At 48.3% G+C, this 10,939-nt stretch overlaps 1 protein-coding gene and 1 long non-coding RNA gene across 5 annotated transcripts in view; one reads left to right on the top strand and one right to left on the bottom strand.

The window, feature by feature from the left end:
- Window positions 1-7,603: 7,603 nt before the first annotated feature.
- On the bottom strand, window positions 7,604-9,795 carry LOC146443729 (uncharacterized). The gene is made up of 2 exons (XR_014849279.1): window positions 9,199-9,795; window positions 7,604-8,343 (listed from the first exon to the last, which is right to left on the bottom strand). It is a non-coding gene; the product is annotated as an uncharacterized LOC146443729 (long non-coding RNA).
- A 97-nt stretch (window positions 9,796-9,892) lies between these two features.
- Window positions 9,893-10,939, top strand: part of TNRC6B (trinucleotide repeat containing adaptor 6B) — a 132,538-nt gene continuing 131,491 nt past the window's right edge. For 3 of the 4 annotated variants that reach the window (XM_085048699.1, XM_085048695.1, XM_085048694.1), the window contains exon 1: window positions 9,893-10,038. The gene's annotated coding sequence lies outside the window, so the exon portion shown is untranslated. Of the gene's footprint in view, window positions 10,039-10,566; window positions 10,585-10,939 lie in introns of those variants that run through there. The other variant, XM_085048691.1, reaches the window with a different exon arrangement.

Raw genomic sequence — 10,939 nt, 5'->3', positions numbered from 1 at the left:
GCTTGGGGGGTGGATTTGGCACATGCCTGCTGTGTGTTGAATGAACAGCCATATTTCTTCAGCTATTTGATATACCAGACTGGAGTGGCTTTTCTAGCAAGGATATTGCTCTCTGCAATCACACCAACAGCCAATTGATTGCAGGATGCAGCACTAATATCAAGATGCTCCAGCCTTTCTACTGTGATCCTTTTATTTTAAAGTGCCCAAAGATACTCCCAACCCAAGGAGCACATGAGCTAAATGTACATGAGAACATGGGGTGACAGTGGAATAGGATCACTTCTGTGAGATCTGGCTGCTGGAACATGTTGGTTCATGCTTTCCCTGAGCTGGCTACAGACTCATGGCAGCATGGAGAATGGGGAAAAAAGGCTGAGCACACAGGAGGGCAGGCTGTGTACTGCAGAGCTGGATCCTACACCAAGCATTAGAAACAAAGGCTATGTCTTGCACTCCAACAGGGTGTGTGGAATGAGAATGTCAGTTGTCTGTGTCAGCAGAGCTGCAGCAGCACAGGTCTGGGATTTTACACACTTGGGATTGTGAGGAATATAAATGTTCTAGCTGAGGGTTTATGTAGGCAGACCCTTGTGTCTGGAGGTTCCCCCTAGGATGCAAGAAAAGGTAAGTGCTGCTGCTTGGTTATAAAGGGTAGAACTATACTTGCCCCACTTGCATTGTTTGGTGGGTGTTGTGCATAAGAAACACAACACAGCAGAGGCTATTTTATTATTGTTATGCTCTGGCTTTTCTGAAACTTCACTACTAGAGGAAAGGATAAGGAACTTACCTGGGATGTAAAATTTTTGGAGGGGATGCAACATTTTTGGAGGGGATGCTTCCACAGAGAAAGATTATTTAAAAGAAAAAGCTAGTTCCCTGAGAAGTTACAATATTTTTGGTGAAACTGTGTGAAATCTTAAAATGCAGGTGCTAGACAACCTTGGGAAAAGGGCATTTACTTCAAGTGTTTGAAAAGAAAAGCTGTTTAAACTTTGAAGGAGCTATTGGTTTTATTGTTGCAATATTTATGATCCGCTCTTTATAGGTCATGCAACCATTTCCTTAGTTATCCTTAATCTCCTACCAGAAAATCTTTCCCTTCTCTGACAGTCCCCTTGTGCTGAGCACTTGCACTACAGAAACAGAAAATAGCAAATCTAAACAAAGCGTGATCATCTATAGCTGCCTTGCTAAGTGCACAACACATCTGCAGGAGGATCAATTGCTCTGATTTAGCATGGCCATTAGTGACATTTTGCCACTGAAAGGAAGAAAATATCTCTGTTTAGTGTCCTGAGGTATAACAGCAGTAATCATAGACATTAGAAATGGAAAAGGTCACTAGGTCATCTAGTCCATTGCCTCAGTGCAATGCAAGGCAATTTACCAATATAACTTCTCTAGGACTTGGTAAATTATGCTGCCATTTGTTTGAGGTTCTTCTTCACAGTCTAACAAATCTCATAGGAAGGAAGTTAAAAAATAACTTTTTGTAGAGCTACAGTAGGCAGATGTTCTGACAGGCACTGCACTGAAATAATGACTTGTCTCCTAGTTTATCAAAGTACCTGCCATTGCCCTTTCACAATGAGGACACTGTAATATATTCACTTCCTTTGTTCTGTATTTATGAATGCAGTGTTTCAACAAATCAAAGTTTTCTGGAAAGAAAAGTTGGGACAATCTCTACTGGTTCCTCACTAATTTCCATACCATGTTTAAAGATGTTGATTCAGCTGCAGAGCTAAAGTTATGCTTCTGCAAAGCCAGATTCATTTCCCTGCATCCAATGGGGTTGTGCTGGATTTAAACTGGAGTCACTGACAGCCCAGTATGACCAACAGCTTCCTCTTTGCATCCAAGGAGACAGACTCACAAGAACAAAGAGAGAGACAGACAAGCACAGGCGCCAGCTACAGATGCTGCACCCTGCAGCCAAAATGAGCGTGTTGTTCCAGGCAGGTTCCATCTTGTTCCAAGATCTTCCACGTAAGTAGTGCTTGGTGTAAGTAATTGGGAATTTATCCATGCGCAGCAGTGCTGTTAACATGAGGACACCCTTGGAAATGCTGTAGGGTGTTTGCTTTGAATATTGCTGCAAAAGGAATTGCTGCAACAGAAAGTCTTCTGGAGGAGTTGGACTCCCTCAATAAACACAGTCTCCCTGTCTTTTTGAACGCCTCTCTGGTCTGGAATATCTTGGAAAAGCAGCTCAAATGTGTACTTGCCATGCTCTTGGAGCGTTAGCACTACCCTGTGGAAGCAGGACCATAGGTTATAACAGATACCAGGCCTGGATTAGGGTCTCTAAGATCCTCAGTGACAATAAGCAATCCAGCAGCAGAAATCAAGTGTGGTCCAAGCAGATGACCAAGCAAACAGACTAGAACTGAGCTGCTGATGGCTCTTTAGAAGGAACACACTTTCTTTTCAGCAAGGTTCTTGAATCCAGAACAGCAGTCATAAAAAGAGAGGACATTTTGCTCTCTTTCAGGAAAAAAAAGAAAGGTTCAAGATAATGTTTACTTTCCTCTACCAATCCAAGAGTGTCTTTAGGAAAGGACTAGGAGAAAAGCCCTGGCTTTTTCTGAAGTGAGGAAGAGAGAACCTGTTGTTTTTAGAAGGGCCATTTGTGTTTGATGAAATTTCAATCGTCTTTCCTTCCTCATGGGAAAAGAAAATATCACAGTGGACCAAATACTGTTGCAGCTCCTGAGCAAATGGGTCTTCTTTCTGCAGTGGTGCCTTAACACAGTTTTGGAGTGTCTCCATAAAGATCATCTCCCAGTACCAAAAGGTCTTGTACTTGTTCCCAGGTGTGGTCCTGAGGGATTTGCCCACACAGCCCCACCTTGAGCTCCCAGCAGCTGATCCCGTGGCAGCCACAGGGAAGCTTCTGGCAGATTTCCATTGAGCAGGTGACACAGCAAGCTCTACTCACACACCTGGATTGACTTTGCTGCTAACTGTTGCAGAAGCAGAGCTGGGACACTGAGTCACGGGGTTTGCAAGTAATCAGGTTTGAGGAGTAAAGAAAAAAGAGCTTGGCTCACCCAGCGTGGCTGCTCTTTGTTCCCAAGCTGCTGGAGGCCAAGTCATGGGAACAGCTCCTGCAACCTCCTGAGGGCTCACAGCACCTCACACAGGGTGACCCAGGGCCACTCTGCATCCCAGCTCTTCCTGCTGTACTCACAGCCCATGCTGTCACCAGCTCCCTTCTGCCTCTCCAGGCAGCTCTCTGCAGGCTCTTGGCCAGCTCTGCCAGCAGCTGATGGGGCAAGGAGAAGAGTGCAGCGCCTGGGAGCTCCGTGTGCGGCCAGGACACGCCTTTCTGTGTGCAGTGCTGGCCCACGGTCCAGCAAACCTCCCAAAGAGCTTCCCCACGTTTTTCCCACTGCCACCTTCATGCTGCCTTGCACTGAGATTTTCAGTAACTGCATTTTTTAATGGAACTCAGTTTTATGCAGTCTTTCAGCTGTTTTTTTCCTCTTCCTACTGATGATGCTTCTGTCCAGAATTTTCTCACTTTCTGCCCAGAATTTTCTCACTTTCTGCCCTTGGGTCCTACCAGCCTGGACTGTGGCCCCTTTGCAAGTACCAGTGAGCTGTCCAGTTAAAACTCAGATATGCATGGGGTTTCTGGTGAGCTTTATTGTTGTTTTGGTTTGTATAAAAATATAAGTGTATGCTTCTCCATGAAAAACCCGTTTTGGAAACTTTGGGAAGGAAGCCCACGAAGGGGGAATAATACAACTGCATTCCAGAGTGTATGAGAGTACAAGTAGTCATAATCTGTCTTTAAATTCCTAATCAAAACTGATAGCAACTTCTGCGGTTTGCTTTTTTGGCTTTTTTTCTTTTTCACCTGGGCTGCCTGGAGGAGGCACAATTTCCCACACATTAGAAAAGGAAACTTCTTTATCCCCCTCAGGTTTTCTGCCCTGCATTTTGCACACTCCACAGTAACTCCTCAGTCTGCCCCCCGTTCTGCAGGTGCCATCCTTGTTTCCTCATCTGTTTTTTCTGGCAGAGCATTATTCCTGCTCACTGTCTGTGTCCAGCTCACTAGAGCAAAGAAAGGCAGATGCTTTGTCGATGGTATTGCTTTCAGTGCTGCTGACAAGTGCAGGCAGCACTGTGCTTTTCTGCTACGGACAGTTTCACTTCCAGACTAAGGAGGAATGGCAGCCATTCTGCTTGCTATGATCTCATTAATAATAAAGGACAACGGGAGCCTTTTTGAATATGAGGAAAAAGCTCTAGTTAAAAAATTAAACAGCACACTCAATTAATTTAGAGCCACAGCAAAGCCTTGGAAAGCTGCCATCTTAAATTACTACACAGATACAACTCCCAGAAAATAATAATAATAATTTAAGAAAAAAAAATAATCACATGTTCTTGCTGTCCTAATAAGAATTTGCTATAGAAGGATGGGTGGGAGCTTTCCCCAACATCAGTATTGATCACCCATGGGTGATATTTCCCTTTTGCAAGAGCAAGGGCATATATATCATAGCTCCTGTGGCATAGGGAAGGAACTGGCAGGAATGTGCCTAGCCCTCTTTTTTCATCAGAACCTGATTTTTCTGTTGGGATGGAGCTGGGTGACATAAATTGGTGCATAAATGAGTACTACACAGGATACTGGCTAACTTGGGAGAAATAGAAACTCCAAGGTAGATCTGAACCTTGGAGATTAAAGGAAGAAAGTGCCTGTAGCAGTTACCTCACATCTAGCTGTAAAATTCTAATGCTGTCCTGATGATGAAGGTGGTCCTGTTACAATAAAATGCTGTAATTGCTTTCACCTACTTATACCTCAGTTTCCATTTAGATTCAGCTAAAGGTGACTCAAACAGTTTGCACAGGCTGCTACTGGTGTTGAGTATCATAGCTCCAACCAAGCTGGTGGAATGGGAGTGTTAAAAGTTAATTAAAATCTTGTCTGAAGAGCTGCATGGCTTCTAGCCTCAGCAGAACTGCTAGCTGATAACTCTTATATGCATGCTGGTTCACTTTCAGGACTAAACATAGTGAAAGAAATTGGCAAAAAGAGACTGCGTAGAAGACTACAATATTTTTCCAAAATATTTTCCTAATTGTCTTTTTTCATTAAGAAACCTCTGTGTGTTAGCATTGTTTTGCTGAAAATAGCTGTATTTAAAATAGCTTCAAATAATGTTAATGAAGCATTGTTTTAATTTTGCCTCCAGGAAAAACAAAACAAAGTAGTATTATATATTATTCTCTATTTAAAACCACTGCATTCATATTAGCAATTTTTTCCCTTTAGCTGTGGGCTGACAAAATTCTTTCTCCCTTTTCCTTCCAACAATATTATGTGAGCATGACAGCACAACAAATTGAAACTTCTGCTAAGCACTTTGCCCAAGACATGCATAAACTGCTTGTTTCTATTGCAACTGCATGTCTTTCCTGGGTATGACACATAAAAATAGGTGATGTCAAAATAAGCCTACTATATTAAGAACAGTTATAGATGTGGAGGTGTCTGACTGGGACTTAAAGCTCAAGTCCTGAGCAATAACAGTCATTAAAGATATTTTTACAGTTTTTTTGTAAAGCAGGAATGTTAGCACTAATCACATGACCAACATACAATTTTGAAAATTACATCTGACGTCTCCCTAATTTCCTCTTGCTATTTAATTTAATTCTAGTATTCATTACTTTCTTTTTCCTTAAATTGCTCTTTTGTGTTTCTTCTTCGCTGTTATGAGTGGCTTAGAAAGGAAAAAAAAAACTGTGTTGAAATCTGCTCTTCTCTATTTTAAACACAAATTACTTTTTTCTATCCCCATTTTTACAGCTCCCAGCCATATGAAGTATTACTTCCTCTCTTTTAGCTTGTTCCCTGAAAAGGAACAAGCATCCCTGTGAAGGATGCACAAGAATGGCTGAGAAAAGTTCTCACCACTCAACTGAAGGAAATAGGAAATGCTGAATCCTTAGCAGGTGTCTGCTGACAGTAATTATTAGGATAAATACTTTTAAATAAGGATAATTGGTATTTAAATATGATCAAAATGTTTGTAAATATTTATGTTTTATTCCCCTCATACACTGATGCCATATACCTGCTGAAACTTCCCTGAAGTCTTCTAGGAAAAGGATGGATTAAAAAGCAGTTTCCAGGGAAAGGATGTAAGTAAGAAAATAATCTAATCAGCCTGTGTTTATATATAACAAGAGTACATCAATTATTTTATTACGTTTTTATGAATCATCTTTTAAACAACGCCAATATTCTTTTCCAGTGCTGCCTGCATTTTAGACACAGATGAAGTACAGCATTATATCATATGTTAAATAACACATTTCATGTGAAAACACTTAAACACAGAGCACCATAAACAGCATCAGCACACAGCTGACTGTGGCTTTCCAAAAAAGTAACCTTTCTCTTAATGACTAGGCAGGTAAGTAGTTGGTTCATTTCTATGTTCACGAGACAGATGCTGCTTAGGGCGTCTGAAGCAGAAAAAAGGCAGGGTTAGCAAAGACCTTTTTTTTAAATATCAGTAGTTTTTAATGACTGACTATCCTGAGTTAATTCAGGGACATTGTTTTAAAAACCTAGCAAGCCTATAAAAAATCATGTCACGGCACTTTTGGAAATAATAAACCAGTGTCAGATCTCAAAAACCCTGACTCCAAATCCCAAATATCAAAGCTGTTTCTAAATTCGTCCTCTCTCATTCCTGCATTCAGACTTGTCCCAGGCTGCAGCACTCTTTGTTTAGAGAAGTCCCTTCATGCAGGGTTTTTCTAGGCTATATCCCTGTCAGATGCAGTATTTACAACAAGTAAGCTTAATTTTAAAAAAGAAGAGGTCATGTATTTTCATAATGTAAGAGACAAAAGGCTGTGGAATTGACCCCAGCACTGAAGTCTGTCTCTCTGGCTACAATCTGTGTGAGGTTTGATATTTGGGATGTCTGCAGGCAGGCTCCCAGGCTGCTCCTGGAGGAGCCAAAGGGCACTCAGACTGCAGCAAGACCATTCCCCGAAGTTATAATGTTTTTTTCCACATCACTTCTCTATCAGAGAGGAGAGACTTTACCCCAAAGAAATCCAACCTATCCCAGCACTTGGAAAGGCACCACCAGTGGCAGTGTAATACTGACATCCAGTGGATGGAGAAATGCAATTTCACTGTCCAACTTGGTCCCGTTTTTGGATCGGATTGGCAGTGGGGGAGGTATGAAAAAACCAGGAAGAACTATTTTGTTCCTAAGCATTTGGACTTTATGAGAACCAGAAACTACTCTGGGAGCTGTGATTCCTTCCAAATCCACAGGTGAACCTGGGTGGGAACTCCTGGATCATCCATTAAAACTTCAGACAAACCAACAAAATCTGCTTGCTTTCTACAGTTCAAATTTGTTTTGTAGTGTGAAACTACAGGGACAATGGAGAGTGGTATCTTTTGCTCCTCTGAAATGGAAATCTCTTGTTTCCTAGGCTTACGCAAAATAAATCATATTCCTTCATCTGCTACAAGCACACCAAAACCCTGAGCAAAACATAGGAAGGAATGCTCACAAAAGAATACCAGTAAGGGGAAAGAGAATTTAAAGAGGGAAATGATTTTATTATTTTTTTACTTAAGGCAAAGCCCAGGTCAGCATCTTGGACAGATCCTTCTCTTCCAAAGTCTGCAACCTGTATTCTTGATGTATTAGTGATTTCTGCTCACAACATGAAAAATAAATGTCAGTATCGACAGGATACAGACAGTTCCCACACACCGAATAAACAATGACAAAGAGAGGTAAATTGCATCCAAAAGTTATACTGCTAATTCCTATTGATTTATACAGAGCCTTTTGTATTCCTTGCAGCACTACAGTAACTAGTATGGACACATCCAGTATGAAGTCTTATTCATATTAATGGGGCTCTTTCCCCACCAATCAATGTAAAAATCAATAACCATTACTGAATGGAGAAGCCATCAAAATATTCCCTGCTCGTGTAGCCTGAGTTTGCATGGATCTTGTGTGCTGGTCTGTGGCTTCGCTGTGCTGGCAGCTGTCCCTGCTGCTGGTGACCAGCCTGTGCAGGGCTCTGTGGCTCTGCCAGCACAGAGCATGTTGTCACCGAGCACCCACAGACCTGCTCACTGACGTGACAGACACATCACAGCTCCAGAGTCTCTCTCCAGCACCAGAACGGTGCTTTGAGCTGCTCCACCGATCGGGCTGTCACAGGGTTCTCGGGAGGAGATCCCATGGGAGCATTGCACTGGCGTGCAGCCCTGGGTGAGCTCTGATAGTGACATCCATCAATGAACAGCAGCCTTCAAATACACTGCAGAGTGAGGGAAATGAGAACGAGCACAGAAAATGGGTACCAGCGAGGATAACCTCTTGTTCCCCGTTTATCCCCCACGTGCTTCTGTTATCCCTCTATTCCCCTCAGTGCTTTCTCTGTCACTTTTGGGACGCAATTGCTCCTCCGGCCCTGCTCTGCTGATCCTGCCACGCAGGTTGTGCTTACACAGCTCCCATTTTCGCCCTTCCCTCCCTGAGCTCCAGCAGCGCTGCGCCATCCCGGCTCTGCAGATGGAACGTTTCCAGCCGCAGCTCCTCCCGGGCTTCACACCGCCGCGGAAAGCGCCCCGGGCCGCTCCTGCCCCAGCCTCCCGCCGCCCGCCCCGCAGCGCTGCTCCCGGCCCGGCCCGCCGCGGCGCTAGCGGAGCTCAGGGTGTGTCTGGAGCGGTTCCATGGGGAATGACGCTGTGCTCCCCGCAAATCCCTTCCCCACACGCTTTCCCGCTGCCCGCTCCCCGTCACGTGCGCCGCTGCCCGGGACACGTGGGGCGCGGCGGGCACGCGCCATCGCCCCGCCCGCTCTCCGCCCTCCGGGGAGATTGACAGGGAAATCAACCAATCACAGGTACGCGCCTGCCTTTCCCCGCCCCCAGCCTGCGGTTGCTGTGTCATCCGGCGGGTGACATCAGGGGGCGGCCGCCGGTTGGCTGCGCAGGCGTCGGCATTCGGCCAATGAGCTTCGCGAGCTGCACGACTGACACCTCCCCTGCCCAATAGCTGTCCCGCGTGCACGCGGGGGGGCGGGGCGAAGCGCAGCTGTCGCTGGGGCGGCGGGCAGTGTGGCGGCGGTGCCGCGGCGGGGCGCCGCTGAGCGGCCGTGCCGCGGCCTTACCCGCTCCGGCCTGTGCCTGTCACGGCGCCCCGCCCGAGCGGCCGGCTAATGAGTGCGCACGCTGACGTAACCTCGCCTCGGCTGACGAGGGTCCCGGGGCCGCCGAGGAGCGCGGCTCGGTGGGCGGGTCTCCGCGCCGTTACGGTGTAACGGGCACGTTCCTTCGCCAATGGAGCCGGAGCGTGCGACCCACGGCCCAATCCGTAGGGCGGAAGGGCGGGAAGAGGAGAGGCGGGCGAGGAGTGCCCCATTTAAGGGGCAAATCTCGCAGCCAACTGGCAGAGGAAGAAGGGCGGGAGCCAGTGAGGGATGTGAGGGGGGGCAACGCTAAGCGGTGACAGCCAGCAAAGACAGCCAATCAGTGAGCGCGTAGTGACGCGCAACCCAATCAAAAGAGCTGAGGGGCGGTGCTTTGCTGTGATTGACGTGGGCCGTGGCTAATGGGCGGAGAGATGCCCGAGACTCTCCCCAATGGGCAGCGTGAAGGGGCGGAAAGGGGAGCGGAGGGAGAAGACGAGCAGGCAGGGCGGCCAATCCGAGTGAGGGTCGGCGGGGCGCCGTCCAATGGGCGGTGCGAGGGGCGGCGCGGAGGCGTGTCCCGGTGTGTTTGGGTTCGTGCTCCTCGGGGGAGGGAGAGACGGCGGCGAGGAAAGTTTGGTTTTGGGTTTTTTTTTTCCCCCCCCGGTGGTGTTTTTTTGGCGGGGCCGGCGGAGGGGGGGGAGACGCTTTTCGCAGCTTCTTCGCCTTTTGCTTCCCGGGGTTGGCGCTTCCCGGGCGGGCGGAGCCGCCCCCGGCACCGAGAAGAACGGGGGCTCAGCGCACCGCGGCGGCGCCTCGGCGGTGAGTGCGGGACGGGCCCCCCGCCTACCCCCATCCCCGCTGCCCGCTCCCGCCGCGGCGCTCCCCTCAGAGCCCTTCCCGCCCTGCCAACCCTCGCGCCGCCTCCGAGGGGCCTCTGGCGCCGGGCCGCGGTGCCGCGGGGCGGGGGAGGGCCGGGGGGGCCGGGCCGGCGGGAGGGGCCCCGAGCGGCGGCGGCTCAAGGGCGCTGCCCCGGCGGCGGCGGAGCGGCCGCTGCTCCCGCCCCGACCCCGGCGAGCGCCCGTCCTGTCCCGGGGCACGGCCGGGCGAGCGCCGCCCCCTCCTCGCCTCACGTGCGGCCGCCGCTCGCCGCGGCTGCGCCCCGCTGCCCCCCGCCGCCCCTCCGGCCCGCGCAGGGCCCGGCAGAGCCCGGCAGAGCCGCCCCAGCACCCGGGCCGGCTGGGCGGGCAGCGGCGGGAACACCCCGAGGGGCCCTTGCGTGGATGGGGGGAGAAGAAGTGCTCTAGTGTGGGGACAGAGCCGACAGCAAAGCGCGCTGCATGAGTGGAGCGAGATGCTGGTGGAAATGTGTGTGGATGCGATGGGCGGGTGGGAAGAGTGACCGTGTTCAGAGGTGTGTCCCAGGCGGGAAAAAAAAAAGTTTCCCCAGCTGTTTGTAGCAAAATGAGGGAATGTTTGTTTCTGGAGACGCTTGGCTGGCTGTGGATAAGCGCTGCTTGCAGCGTGGTATCTTTGAAGCTGAGATCTGCTTGCTGAAGTGCATGTAGGAGGATCTACTACAGCATACAGCTGAGGCTTGTTGACTAAAGCGAAGTCTCAACAAAGTGTTTTCCTAGCTAAAGCAGAGCTGCTTGCTGCTGTAAACAGTACTTGGTTTGTCCATGGTAACATTTCACTAACCTTGTGAACATTTGTTAAGATA

Source organism: Lichenostomus cassidix, chromosome 1Aa (genome assembly GCF_008360975.1).
Source record: "Lichenostomus cassidix isolate B80296 chromosome 1Aa, HeHo_3.0, whole genome shotgun sequence".
Classification (NCBI taxonomy): Eukaryota; Metazoa; Chordata; class Aves; order Passeriformes; family Meliphagidae; genus Lichenostomus; species Lichenostomus cassidix.
This window is presented reverse-complemented; position numbering and strand designations above follow the sequence as displayed.